This window comes from Microtus oregoni, unplaced genomic scaffold (assembly GCF_018167655.1).
Source record: "Microtus oregoni isolate MIOR12 unplaced genomic scaffold, Mior012 000037F_ref0000500, whole genome shotgun sequence".
NCBI lineage: Eukaryota > Metazoa > Chordata > Mammalia > Rodentia > Cricetidae > Microtus > Microtus oregoni.
In genome coordinates this window covers 8,538,129-8,551,331 of record NW_024543096.1, presented here as the reverse complement: position 1 = coordinate 8,551,331, position 13,203 = coordinate 8,538,129, and positions in this window count along the sequence as shown.

The window sequence follows — 13,203 nt, the reverse complement described above, 5'->3', positions numbered from 1 at the left end:
TGTTCCACAGCAAGCCAGGGCTACACAGAGAAATCCTGTCTTGAAACAGACAGACAGACAAACCTCCTACCAATGCAAACATGTCTATGCTGTGTTGTTTATTACCAAGTGCACTTATATAAATGGAAAATTGTTCTCAGAAGTTGAGTTGTTGGCTAATATTTGTGAACGTTTAACATGGTGAAGATCCTGTCTTCCTGGCCTCCCTGTGGTCCTTTATAGCTTACTAGAGAGGCTGAGTGTCTTTGTTCAGATCATGCATCTGTCCTGTAGATTGGGCAGGACACATCTTATTGCTTCAGCAATGTATTCAGGAAAGCATTTTCACGATATGCAGCAGAAGTCTACGAACAAACAGCAATTTCACCTCCTGACCCCCATTTATTTGAAGAATGAATATGGAGAGAATGATCAGGTTGGATGTCAACTATCACAGACAAACATATACTAGTATGTTTATAATCCCAATACTCAGGAGGCTGAGGCAGAGGGATCATAGATCTGAGGCCAGGCTAGGTTATAAAGTGAGATCCTTTCTAAAAACAACCAACCAACTAATTAACCAACCAACCAACCAGCCAACCAACTAACCAACTAACCAACCAACCAACCAACCAGCCAGCCAGCCAGCCAACCAACCAACCAACTAGTCAACCAACCAACCAGCCAACCAACCAACCAACCAGCCATTCAAAGCTCAAACCACCAACACCCCCACAATAACAAAAAGGCAGTGTTTATTTGACTCATACATTGCCTGCCAAGAAATCTATTAGTGTCAGCTCACATTAATTTGAGAACAAACTTGTGTAGGTCTCTAATACCGGAACTCTTTATTAAGCACACACAATCTACGTCTACAATATTATGTACTTATCTTTTTTTTTTTTTTTTTTTCTGAGACAGGGTTTCTCTGTAGTTTTTGGTGCCTGTCCTGGAACTAGCTCTTGTAGACCAGGCTGGCCTCGAACTCACAAAGATCCTCCTGCGGCCGGGCGATGGTGGCGCACGCCTTTAATCCCAGCACTCTGTGACCGTCATCTGCCTCTTCGTTCAGAGATGATTTGTGTCTCTAATTTCCGAGGGTTTGAAGGTTTTGGCAACTATTCCCTCCTGCTTCTTGGCATCTTGACTCTCAGCTCCATGCCAGCCAACATTTAGTTTCTGCTTCCTCTCTCATTGGGAGTCCGTTATCACAGTCTGTCTGTGCCATATCTTGCCTGTGATGCATGACTCCTCTTCCTCGCTGTGTGCGCGTGGGCAGTTTCGAAAACTTCTTTTCCCTTCCTTTTCCAGTGAGATACCGAGCGATGGTGAGAGCGAGCAGGTGCTTTCCCGTGCCAGCTCATAGGGCGGTGCCGACGTCTTGCCCTGCGATATCAGCGGATTAGGGTAATGACGTAGCTGCGCTCTTAGGGGTCAGCCGACACCACCGCCTGTGTTTTCAGGGTCAGCAGACAACCCTGTTCACTGCTCTTTGCTGTCTGTTCTCCCAACCTTGTCAGTAATGGAATCCTCAAGGGGGGTCTTCAGCTGCCAGCTAAGGTGGATCCCCGTGGGCAGGGCTTAGGTAGATTTCATGAGTCTATGACCGCAGTTAAAGCACAATAGAACATAAGACAGCGAGGAGAGCCAACCTTGCTGTCGAGACTGTAGCCAAGGGCGATTTAGATGAAGATGGCAGAGCAGCCGTGACGGAACTATTCTACCCAGCAGCCTGCCCCAGGATGCAGCACGACCCGAAATCTGGAGTCGTCTCATTGCGATGCCTGGAATGTTACTGAGGACAGAAATTAACTTCACATTTTATCTTGAGCAAAACTCAAATTGCTCTTTATGGATTTTTCATAGTGATGTGCTTATATGTTCAACAGAGAAAGCCTTGTTTCACCCACAATAAACTACCATTTTGAATATAAACAACATTTATGTAGTGGGGAAGTTGAGAATCAGGACAAAGAGGAAGGAAAAAGAAAACGGTTAAGAATTTTATTTCTGGAAGTGATTTTAGACTTCAGTGAAATGAAGACAACATTCCTTCAAGATGTATGGACCCCCTTTCTGTGCGTGTGGGCTCTGTGCCCGTGTGACTTCTATTTATAGCAGCGAGAAGGTGGAGGAAAATAATGTTTTATTCTACTTGGGAGTTGGCTGGTGCCGTTTATTATTTGTGAAAAAAATCTGTCTCCCTTTTTCCCGTTCCTATATTTTAGCCAGACATGATGTCATAGGAATCTGCTATATTTTTTTCTGAGGTAAAAATTATTATTAGGTTTCTCATACTTTTATTAATCTTGTCTTCCAGTTCCTTCCCAGAGATCTAGCCAAACACCCGATGAGTAACACTGATCCTCAGCTACATAATGAGGTGTTCCCACGCCGTGCCAGCACAGGAAGAGCCCCATAAGGAGAGATCCCTCCCGCAAACCACAGCTTTCATAGCTTGTCTCTGTGATTCAGCCTCCTTCTCGCTTATTCCCCTCCATGTCTAGGCTCCTGTACAGGGAGGAGGTGATGGGAGGACCCATATGTCTAACTTTTTTTTTTTTTTTGGCTTTTCGAGACAGGGTTTCTCCGTAGCTTTTGGTTCCTGTCCTAGAACTAGCTCTTGTAGACCAGGCTGGCCTTGAACTCACAGAGATCCGCCTGCCTCTGCCTCCCGAGTGCTGGGATTAAAGACGTGCACCACCACCGCCCGGCTTATGTCTACCTTTTTTGACATTGACTGAAAACAATTCAGTGTTGAAAGTCCAACTTCCATTTTTAAGAAATCCAATCAGCTTGCTCTGTATAGACTTCTTTTAATTATCACTTCATATATATATATATATGAATATATGTATATGCGTTTATTTACTTTACTTTTTATTTTTTTTTTGAGAAAGGGTTTCTCTGTGTAATAGCCTTGACTGTCCTGAATTTCGTACTGCAGACCACGCTGGCCTCAAACTGATATCTGCCTGCCTCTGCCTCTTGAATGCTGGGGATAAAGGCAGGGTTTTATATACAGGGATATATACAGACATTGCATGTTCAATTTAATGAGTTAAACTATTCTTCTCAGTGCCCATGTCAGGTGATTCGCAATCGTTCCAGGGGACATGACGCCCTCCTCCGGCCTCTGCAGGCACTGCACACATGTGCACAGAGGTATACGCCGGCAAACACCCATCCATAAAATACTAAAATCTGAAATACTAAGTCTCATACTCAGATCTCAAAAACAAGTTTCAGTAAGTAATATACATGTACTACTTATATGTACTTAATATACATTAAGTACAAACATTAACTGATATATAAGTATATCAAAAGAGGAGGTGGGACCTTCAAGAGGTGCTTAAGCGATTATTAACAGGCAGAGATCACGAGATCACAAACACGTGAGCTCGCTAAGTCTTTTGCCTGATTTGGGCTGCAAGGGTGAGTGACTCTCGGTACACAGTGGGCTGTTTGCAGTTGCAGCTATGACATGTGGACTGTTAGGAGCATTATGTGTCCTTTGGTGAACATATGTTACTTAAGATGTTTTGCTTTGGGCTGGAGAGATGGCTCAGGGGTTAAGAGCACTATACTTGCAGGCAAAAACATCCTTTAAGAAAGTTAGGTGAGCCGGGCGGTGGTGGCGCACGCCTTTAATCCCAGCACTCGGGAGACAGAGGCAGGCGGATCTCTGTGAGTTAGGTGACTGTTTTGTTCTGAGACAGGGTCTCATTCTGCCGTGCACTCCGGCTGCACACTGGCAGCAGTCCTTGTGACTCGGTCTCCCATAGGCACAAGACACCATCTCCTGCTTAAAGTCTGTTTCTTGTAAATAACACCTAGTTGGGTCTTCCCTCCCCAGTGAGCTTCACAGTCTGGTTTGTCTGTCAATCACCTGTTCAGTCCACTCCTGTCAAATGTCATGTCTGATATGTAAATTGTATTTATTTATTTATTTATTTATTTATTCATTTTGGTTTTTGAGACAGGGTTTCTCTGTGGTTTTGGAGCCTGTCCTGGAACTAGCTCTTGCAGACCAGGCTGGTCTCAAACTCACAGAGATCCACCTGCCTCTGCCTCCCGAGTGCTGGGATTAAAGGCGTGCGCCACCACCGCCAGGCTGATATGTAAATTTCAATCACCACTGTCATTATTTGTTTTCCACTTGTTCCTTGTCTCTGTTTCTCTTTTCTTGCCTTCTCTTGGGTGATCTCAAATAACTTAAAATGTTTCGTTCTGATGCCAGGTGGTGGCATGCACCTTTGATCCCAGCACTCTGGAGGCAGAGGCAAGTGGATCTCCATGAGTTCCAGGACAGCCAAGGCTACACCGAAACCTTGTCTTGAAACACAAGAACAAAACAAAAAAGTTTCAATTCTTTTTAATATATAGACATGATTTTTAACCTATTCCTTTTTAGTGCTAATTTTTACTGTTGCTGAGACTATAAGAGCCATCCCTAATTTGTCACTGACTACAAATATTGTTTTGCTTTTCCTTCCTTCCTTCTTTCCTTCCTTCCTTCCTTCCTTCCTTTCTTCCTTTCTTCCTTCCTTCCTTCCCACCTTCCTCCCTTCTCCCTTCCTCCCTCCCTCCCTTCCTTCTTTCCAAGGCAGGGTTTCTCTGTGTAGTCCTGACTGTCGTAGAACTCCCTTTGTAGATCAGGCTGGCTTCGAACTCGCAGAGATCCATCTGCCTCTGCCTCCCAAGTGCTGGGATTAAAAGTGTGCACCACCACCACCCAGTGCCTGTTTTGCTCTTTGAAACAATATTATAATCTTATAACTGGGCAGCAGCTCTGTTACTGCTTGGTTTTTGGCTCTCTGGTAGACATGTGTGCTACTTCTACAACAATTTTTAATTTATTGTTTGCTATTATCTATTACATCTAAATAAAAATAATAACGCATTGTGAGGTGCATATGAATTTATAGCAAATGTAAAAGTAGTGCACGTAATTTAGAATACCAATTTACATTTTATTTGCCCAATTATCTCCAGTTTAAGGTGTCCTACATTTTATCTTGGAAAACTCAGAGTTTCATGTTGTAGTGTTTTCCTTAGCTTTTTTTTATTTTTTTTTATTTTGTTTTGTTTGTTTTCCCAGACAGGGTTTTTTTTCCCTGTAGCCCTGACTGTCCTGAAATTCACTCTGTAGACCAGGATGTCCTCAAACTGACAGAGATCTGCCTGCCTGTGCCTCCCGAGTGCTGGGATTAAAGGTGTACGCCACCACCGCCCGGCTCAAGGTGTGTTTTTAATTTCCCATTTCTGAAAGTTTTGTCTTCCCCCTGTATTAAGCTATCTATTATTTTCATCAGTTTCATACATTACATATTTTGGATCTCTTCACCCCTCCCCCACAACTCTCTCTTATCCCCTCCCATTCCCACTGACTCCTTCTCGAGCCTAGCAAGGCTCCTACTATTTGAGTTAAGTTTGCTTGTATGAGCATGGGTAGGGAATTAGTTCCTGGAGCATGGACAAAATAATAGTGGCTATACTACTGAAGAAAGTACAGCCAATATCCCCCGCACTTTAAAGATTTTACTTCTGTATTGGTTGATCTTGTGTGTCAACTTGACACAAGTTAGAGTCATCAGAAGAAGGAACCACAGCTGAGGAAATGCCTCCTTGAGATTGAGTGATGGCATTTTTTCATTTAGTGATCAATGGGGAGGGCCCAGCCCATGGTGGGTGATGCCATCCCTGGGCTGCTGGTCCTGGGTGTTGTAATGTATTTAAAAACACCGCAGGGCTGGAGAGATGGCTCAGTGGTTAAGAGCATTGCCTGCGCTTCCAAAGGTCCTGAGTTCAATTCCCAGCAACCACATGGTGGCTCACAACCATCTGTAATGAGGTCTGGTGCCCTCTTCTGGCCTGCAGACATACATACAGACAGAATATTGTATGCATAATAAATAAATAAAAAAAAATAAAAACACCGCAAAGAGAAGTCACCCCATACAACAGAGCTCACATTGAGAGGTTTATTGGAAGAGGAGAGAGAAGGGCAGAGACTTGTCCCTGGGGACAAGAGTGGTGGAAAAGAAACGGGGGGGGGGAGAAAGACACGGGAGGTGGGCAAGGCTCACTTTTTTAAAAAAATATTTATTTATTATGTATACAATAAATGGGTGGTTTTGGCTCACAATCTCTGATGACATCATAGGTTGAGGCTGGAGTCATCTCAGAGCAGAAGTTGGCCCGGGCAGGCCACTTCCAAGCTTATGCACACACGCACACAGTGAATGACTAGCATGGATTCTTCATATGCCATAGCTTAGGAGACTCTGTTCTTTGCCAGTGGGACTTTCCCTTGGATGCTTGAGTATCCTCACAAGACAACTAACTGACTTCCTTAGAGGAGAGAGAGAGGGAGGGAGAGAAAGAGAGAGAGAAAGAGAGAGAGAGAGAGAGAGAGAGAGAGAGAGGAAGAAGAAGAAGAAGAAGAAGAAGAAGAAGAAGAAGAAGAAGAAAAAGAGAAGAGAAAAGAAGAGAAGAGAGACCAGAGAGGAGAGAAACACATACACACACACGACAGAGGACAGAGAGAAGAGACAGAGAGGAGAGAGAGAAACACAGATAAACACACACACACACACACACACACACACACACACACACAGGACAGAGAGAAGAGAGAGAGAGGAGAGAGAGAAGCACAGATACACACACACAAACACAGAGGAGAAAGACAATGAGGTCAGTCTCTTATGATGTAATCTGAGAAGTGCCATCTGCTCATTTCTGCTCTGTGCTGCTGAACTCACAGACCAAACCTGCTCTTATGTGGGAGTATCCAGAGGAGGGTATCATTGTGTGATTGAATTTTTTGTTTGTTTTAGTAATATTCATCTATTTTTGTTCATTTATTTGAAACTTAAATATATTTATTGTGCTGGTCAGGTGTGTTGGTACACACCTTTAATCCCAGCGTTTGGGAGGCAGAGTGGGTGGATCTATGTGAACTGAGGTACATCGCTAGTTCTAGGCCAACCAAGTGTTAAGAGCAGTGAACCCCCAGAACCTGAATTTCTTGTAAACAACTTGTTTTCCCCTGATCTGAGTGCCTATAGCTGCTCTGAGCACGAGACCCTCAGGAGTTCCTGATGGCAGGGGAATGGTTTCTGGTGTGTTTGGCTGGGGCATGGCTATCCCTATATAAGCTGCCCCTGGGCACAATAAAGGGGGCATTCTTGGGGCATTCTGGCATCAAGGATGACCTGTGTCTCTGCCTGTGTGTCTTTGTGTGTCTCAGTCTCTGGCCCCTTGCCTGGTTCACGAACTGTGTGGTAGCACAGAGAGCACAGACGGGCGAGGTGCGCTATAACCAAAGTCATATAGTGAGACCCTGTCTTTAAAAACAAACTCCAACAAAACAAACAAACAAACAAAAAAAAACAAACAAAAAAGTGTGTGTGTGTGTGTGTGTGTGAGTGTGTGTGAGTGACTTGTGAAAGTCAGTCCTCTCCCTCCCTGGGATTAAGATGTGAGCCACCATTGCCCAGCCACAACTGGTCTTAAACACATCTTTCTATATATCCATATAGAAAGGACAATCAAGTTTGCCTGCAGCCCTTGCCTTGTTGAGATCTCTTAGCTCCCATGCATTGCTCCCTACCTGTGCTGGACATGGAGGGGGTTTGGAGACTCCTATTTGATTTTGACTTTTTAAATTTGACTTTGATTTATAGCATGTGTGTGTGCACATGTGCTTTTCAGGTACTCCTCCTCTTCTTGGGGCTAAGTAATCCTTCATCTTTGTTCCAGAGTGGTCCCATCATCCTTGGCTACCTTGTCTCTTTTACAAATGCATCTAAGCATGCTGCATCTTCGCCCAACTAATTGAAGCTTTCCCTTGCTTAACTCCCTTTAGCTGTTGTCTCGCTCCTCACTGCAGAACGATAGCCAAGCATCTTCCTTCTGTGCCTGTCACAGCATCTGTCACAGGAATCTGGAGTCCGCTGACCACTTTTTGTATTTTAGTCTTAACTTCAATGAATCACAATATCCTATATGCTTCCTCCTTAAAACAGTGTCTCTCCTTGCTCTGATTAAAAATACCGAAAGTTATATTGATTCCTTGTTTTTCATTAATATTTTATTCATCTTCTAATAGGAAAATGAGCTAATTACCCATGGGTGAAAATGTTTACTACTACTTTCTTCTCCAGGTTTCTCCTCTTCAGAGTGTTCAGAGATGTTGTGGAATATTCCTTTAGGTTGTGTGAAGGTATATCACTGAGATTGGTTTAATAAAGAGCTGAATGTCCAATAGCTAGGCAGGAAGAGGTTATGCAGGACTTCTAGAGGATAGCAAGGACTCGGGAAAGAAGAAAGGCAGAGTCATGACCCAGACACAGAGAAAACAACTTGAGTAGTAGGAGAGATGAGGTAACTAGCCACTCGAAAAAACATAGACTAAAATAAATTGGTTAATTTAAAGTGACAAGAACTAGTGGGACAAGCCAAAGCTAGGGCCAAACTTTCGTAATTAATAAAAAGTCTCCCTGTCATTATTTGGGAGCTAGCGGCACAGAGAAACTCGTTATGCAGAGATATCTCATCAGACTTTTTCTGTGAAAGAGGGGCAATGATTTACTATTCCCTAACAGTAAATGAAACAGTAACTGAGTAGTCACTTGCAGGGGTGGTCTGGATTCTCATCTCTGCCATTCGCTGCCTGACCCAATACCATATATCTGTCTTTTCTTAAATGAGATGAAGATAAGAAAATCTCATCTCTGTTGTGGTTTTCAGGCCAAATGCTGACCATGCCTCTCTGGCATGCAGTTATTCATGGGGAACTGTAGCTATAGTCGCTGTGGCTGTTGTTGCTGCTTTATGGTTGTTGCCATGCATACTCCTTGTGTGGCCTCTGAGTCGCTCCCTGCCCATTTAAGTTTTCATAGTTTTCTCTTAGGCCTTTTTTAGTCACACAACGAACTCAGGTTCTCGGAGAATTTGTCCAGACCAGTTTTTCTTGTGTCTTTGCTCTCTGTAATCTCCTCACCCTTCTGTGGAAGGTTGAGGGATGCTTGTGTGCAGTTCTTTCCATCAGGTCTTGGAATCTTAGTTTATCCTGTAAGACACAGCCACTTGCTTATCCAGCAAACACCCCACATCCATTCTCCCCAAACCTTCTTCTCTTCTTGAGCCCATGTGATGGCAATAGTACCAGAAACACCAGGAACTGACAGTGACCTTAGATACTTCTTTTTCATTCATTTATCCATCAATTAATTATTAACTCAAGTACTTTATGCTCTGACAATTTACCAGTTCTCTAGCCTCCCAAAATTGACTCCCAAGCCTACTCTACCCATCCCTCGACTCTCCCTTCCTTCTCAAATCTCTCAGCCTCTTGGTATCCTCTGACTAGTCTGCCTTCATTTCTTCCTTCCTTTATTATTTTTAAGATTTATTTATCATATATACAGCGTTCTGCCTGCATGTTTACCTGCAGGCCAGAAGAGGGCACCTGGTCTCATTACAGATTGTTGTGAACCACCATGTGGTTGCTGGGAATTGAACTCAGGATCTCTGGAAGAGCAGCCAGTGCTCTTGGCCTCTAAGTCATGTCTCCAGCCCCCTCATTTCTTCCTTTCGATGATTACTCTACGATATGGATGCTCTTCCTGCATGTAAGTCAGAGAGTATTGCTCTTTGTTAAAATCTTTCAATAGCATGAAGCTCCTCTTTCTCCTTTTCCTTCTTCTTTCTTTTGACACAGAGCCTCTTTATGATGCCCAGGCTGTCCTTGAACCCAGATTGTCTTGCCTGAGGTTCTCCAGTGCTAGCATTCTATGTGCCTGTGCAACTACTTTCTTAAAATCCTTCAGAATTAAGTTTCAGACTTCACGAGTTGATGTCAGCCTATATTCTCCACCTTGTCTGGGGGGTGGGGGTGGGTGCCTTCTTCTCCAAAACTTTATTCTCTTCTCACTTTTCTCAAAAACTTGGTGAGTTCATAGTCCAAAATACAGGCGAAGGCCAGGTATGGTGGCACATCCCTGAAATTCCAACAAAGAGGTGGAGGATCAGCAATCCAGGCCAGCAATATATATTTTGTTTCAAAACCCCAAGCCCATAGAAAACAAAACTTACAGGTGAAGTATCCCATTCCATCACTAACCTCCTTTGCACAGTGTTAATATAATTCTCAGAATTTCCTCTTAGAATGTGTGTGTGTATATATATAATATTAGAACCATAAGCCTATTCATTTATATAAATAAACATACTTTAGACCAGAGACCTCTGTGTGTTTGGGCATGAGTCTGGGACCTCCGAGCCTGAGTCAGGACCACTGTGGGTCCGGGCGCACAAGACTGAGAGCTCTGAGGGAGTAGACAGGAGCCAGAGACCCTTGCAGGACCAAACCCAAGCCAGGGACTTCTGCAGAAACAGACCAAGATGAAGGACATTTACAGAAACAGGATTGAGCCAGTGGTCTAGACCAGAGCAGGCCTGAGACAGCAAATTCCACAGGAGCAGAGCAAACCCCAGGAGTGCCAAGCGACCTCCAGGAATATGGATTAACCAATAGGGTGACTGGAACTGTGGCCCTGACTGCACCACAAGGATCAACCATCTGAGACTTGGATCCACTGGCACCTGGAAGACTGACCACCAGAGTCACAGACAGCCCCAACTACACCAATCAGAAGAAAAGATGGGTCGACAAGGTAAAAACACATGCAACACCACAAAGAGCAACACAACACCAGTAAACACTAGTGACCCTACAACATCAAGACTTGAACAATCAAATATAGATGAAGCAGAAGAAAATGACCTAAAAGTAACTTTAGGAGAATGTTTGAGGCCCTTAAATCAAAGAAATGGGGGAAAAGACAAACAAAAAATTGGAAGACATCAACAAATCCCTTAAAGAAAACCAAGAAAAAGCAAACCTCAACAGACAAAAAATTTGGAATAACTCCATGCATCGTATTGGATCACCATGGCTTAAAATTAGAATTCAACAGCAACACCAATTCCAGAAAGCCCACAAACACATGGAAATTAAACAATGCTCACCTGAATCATCAATGGGTCAAGGGAGAAATAAAGCGAGAAATTAAAGACTTCCTAAAATTCAATGAAAATGACCACACAACATACTCAAATTTATGGGACACAATGAAAGCAGTGTTAAGAGAAAAGTTCATAGTATTAATGTATAGCACAATAAAATTAATAAAAAAGATACTAAAAAAACCAAAACCTACTTTATACTTTATTTCCTCATTAAGGAAAAATGAAACTTAATTGACTAAAAACTAGAAAATCCAAACTAAGGCACAAAATAAGTTGCTCCCTAACTTTACTTCCAAATAAACCAATTATTTTTACTTTGGGAACTTTTTTGTGTATATAGACATATCATCACAAAGGTGGTATTGCTCTAGACTTAATGTTTTGTAACTATACTTAAATATTGCTTTAAAATATGATTAGTATAATTAATGAATGAGGAAACTTAATTTTGAGTTTAAATTATTGTGGTTTATTTCTTCTTTTTCACTTTTTTCTCCGAGAGGTTTTTCCCCCCCAGCAATGCTATGATCTGAAACCAGAGCCTTATACACACAAAGCAAGCATTTTATCTCTGAGCCACATTTCCAGGGGAGCATACACACACACATACACACACACACACAGACACACACACACACACACACACACACATACACACACATAGAGAAAGAGAGAGAAACTCACATTTTTAATATGCAAAATTTTTTCTTGAAGCTATGTGCACGCGCACACACATGCTATGGCATGCGTGTGGAGGTCAGAGGCCAGCTTTGTGGCATCAGTAGTCTTCTTTTACCATGTGGATCCTGTGGTTAGAGTCCAAGCCATTAGGCCATTAGGCTTGGTAAAAGCTGAGATGGCTCAGCTCTTTGAAAAACAAAGTTAAATGAAAATAGTTCTTTGAGTCTAACACGAGAAAGGAGCAGAAGTTCACCTAAGAAAGAAATAGAGCCTGTTTCAGGCTCAGCTGAGTTACATACAGGGTGAGACATTATTATTTATTTGTTATTTATTAAAAAAGCTCAGGTTATCTTAACAAACAACGTGGAAAGTAGAGTGAGGCCCGTGATAGACCGTTGGCCAGGATGAGCTCCGATGTCTTCCGTACTGAGGTTCTGTGAATGAAGCCAGGAGACAGGAATGTGTAAGACTAATTGGACTGAAATGACTAATAGGGAATTCTCAGAAATTGGAGTAGAAAGTCAGATTTGTTTCGTCATGATGGCCAAGCAGGCCAAAGGGCTGCATTCAGAAGTCAAATCCGCAGCCTGGTTGACTCTGCCCTTGTTGGGCAGCTGGGTGTGTTCAATGTGCTTTGGGAAAACTGAGATGAGTTGATTTCTGTAAGCTGCCGTCAGAAACCTTTCTCTTCCTCCTTTCCTTCCATCTTCCCCCAGCCCTCCACCCTCTACTTTTCTTTTACGTCTACAAGAAATGATCCACTGGGCACACACAAAGTTTACTGTCAACTTTTAGCTGTTGAGTGCTGAGATTTGAACCCCGGGTTTTTCTGCCTACCAGACCAATGTTCTTCCACCAAGCTGGACCCACCCTGCCATTAACTACTTGAAGTGGTCCATTGGTATCCAACACACCCTCACCGTGACTCAGTTCATCTTTGGGCTCTTTGATTCGCTCACTGAAACTCTGAAGCAAGCAACCGTTCATTCACCTCTTTCTCAAGCTCCTGGCAGCCACAGCTGCACTTTCCATATCCGTGAATGACTTCCCTGCAAACAAAGCCATAACATATTAACCTTCTGTGAATGACTTATTCACTCAGCACACTGTCATCTTAAAGCCTTTGTCCAAAGTTCCGTCTCTGAAATTCTACTCTAAGCACCGAGTAAGTCTCTATCACATGATTTTATCATCATTGAGCTGAACTTATCTGGGTCATAATCTTACAGCCAATACTCCCTGGGTTAATTACTGTTGAACAACTTGAAAGTTGTCCAACATTTAAATTTTTTTTTCTGATAGTCTACAGTTCTTGGGTTTTTATTTTATTTTATTTTTTTTTATTTCTGAGACAGGGATTTTCTGTGTAACAGCCCTGGTTGTTCTGAAACTCACTTTGTAGACCAGGCTGGCCTTGAACTCACAGAGATCTGCTTGCTCCATCTCCCAAGTGCTGTATTTAAAGCCACGCATCATCATCTCCTGGTTCTTAAA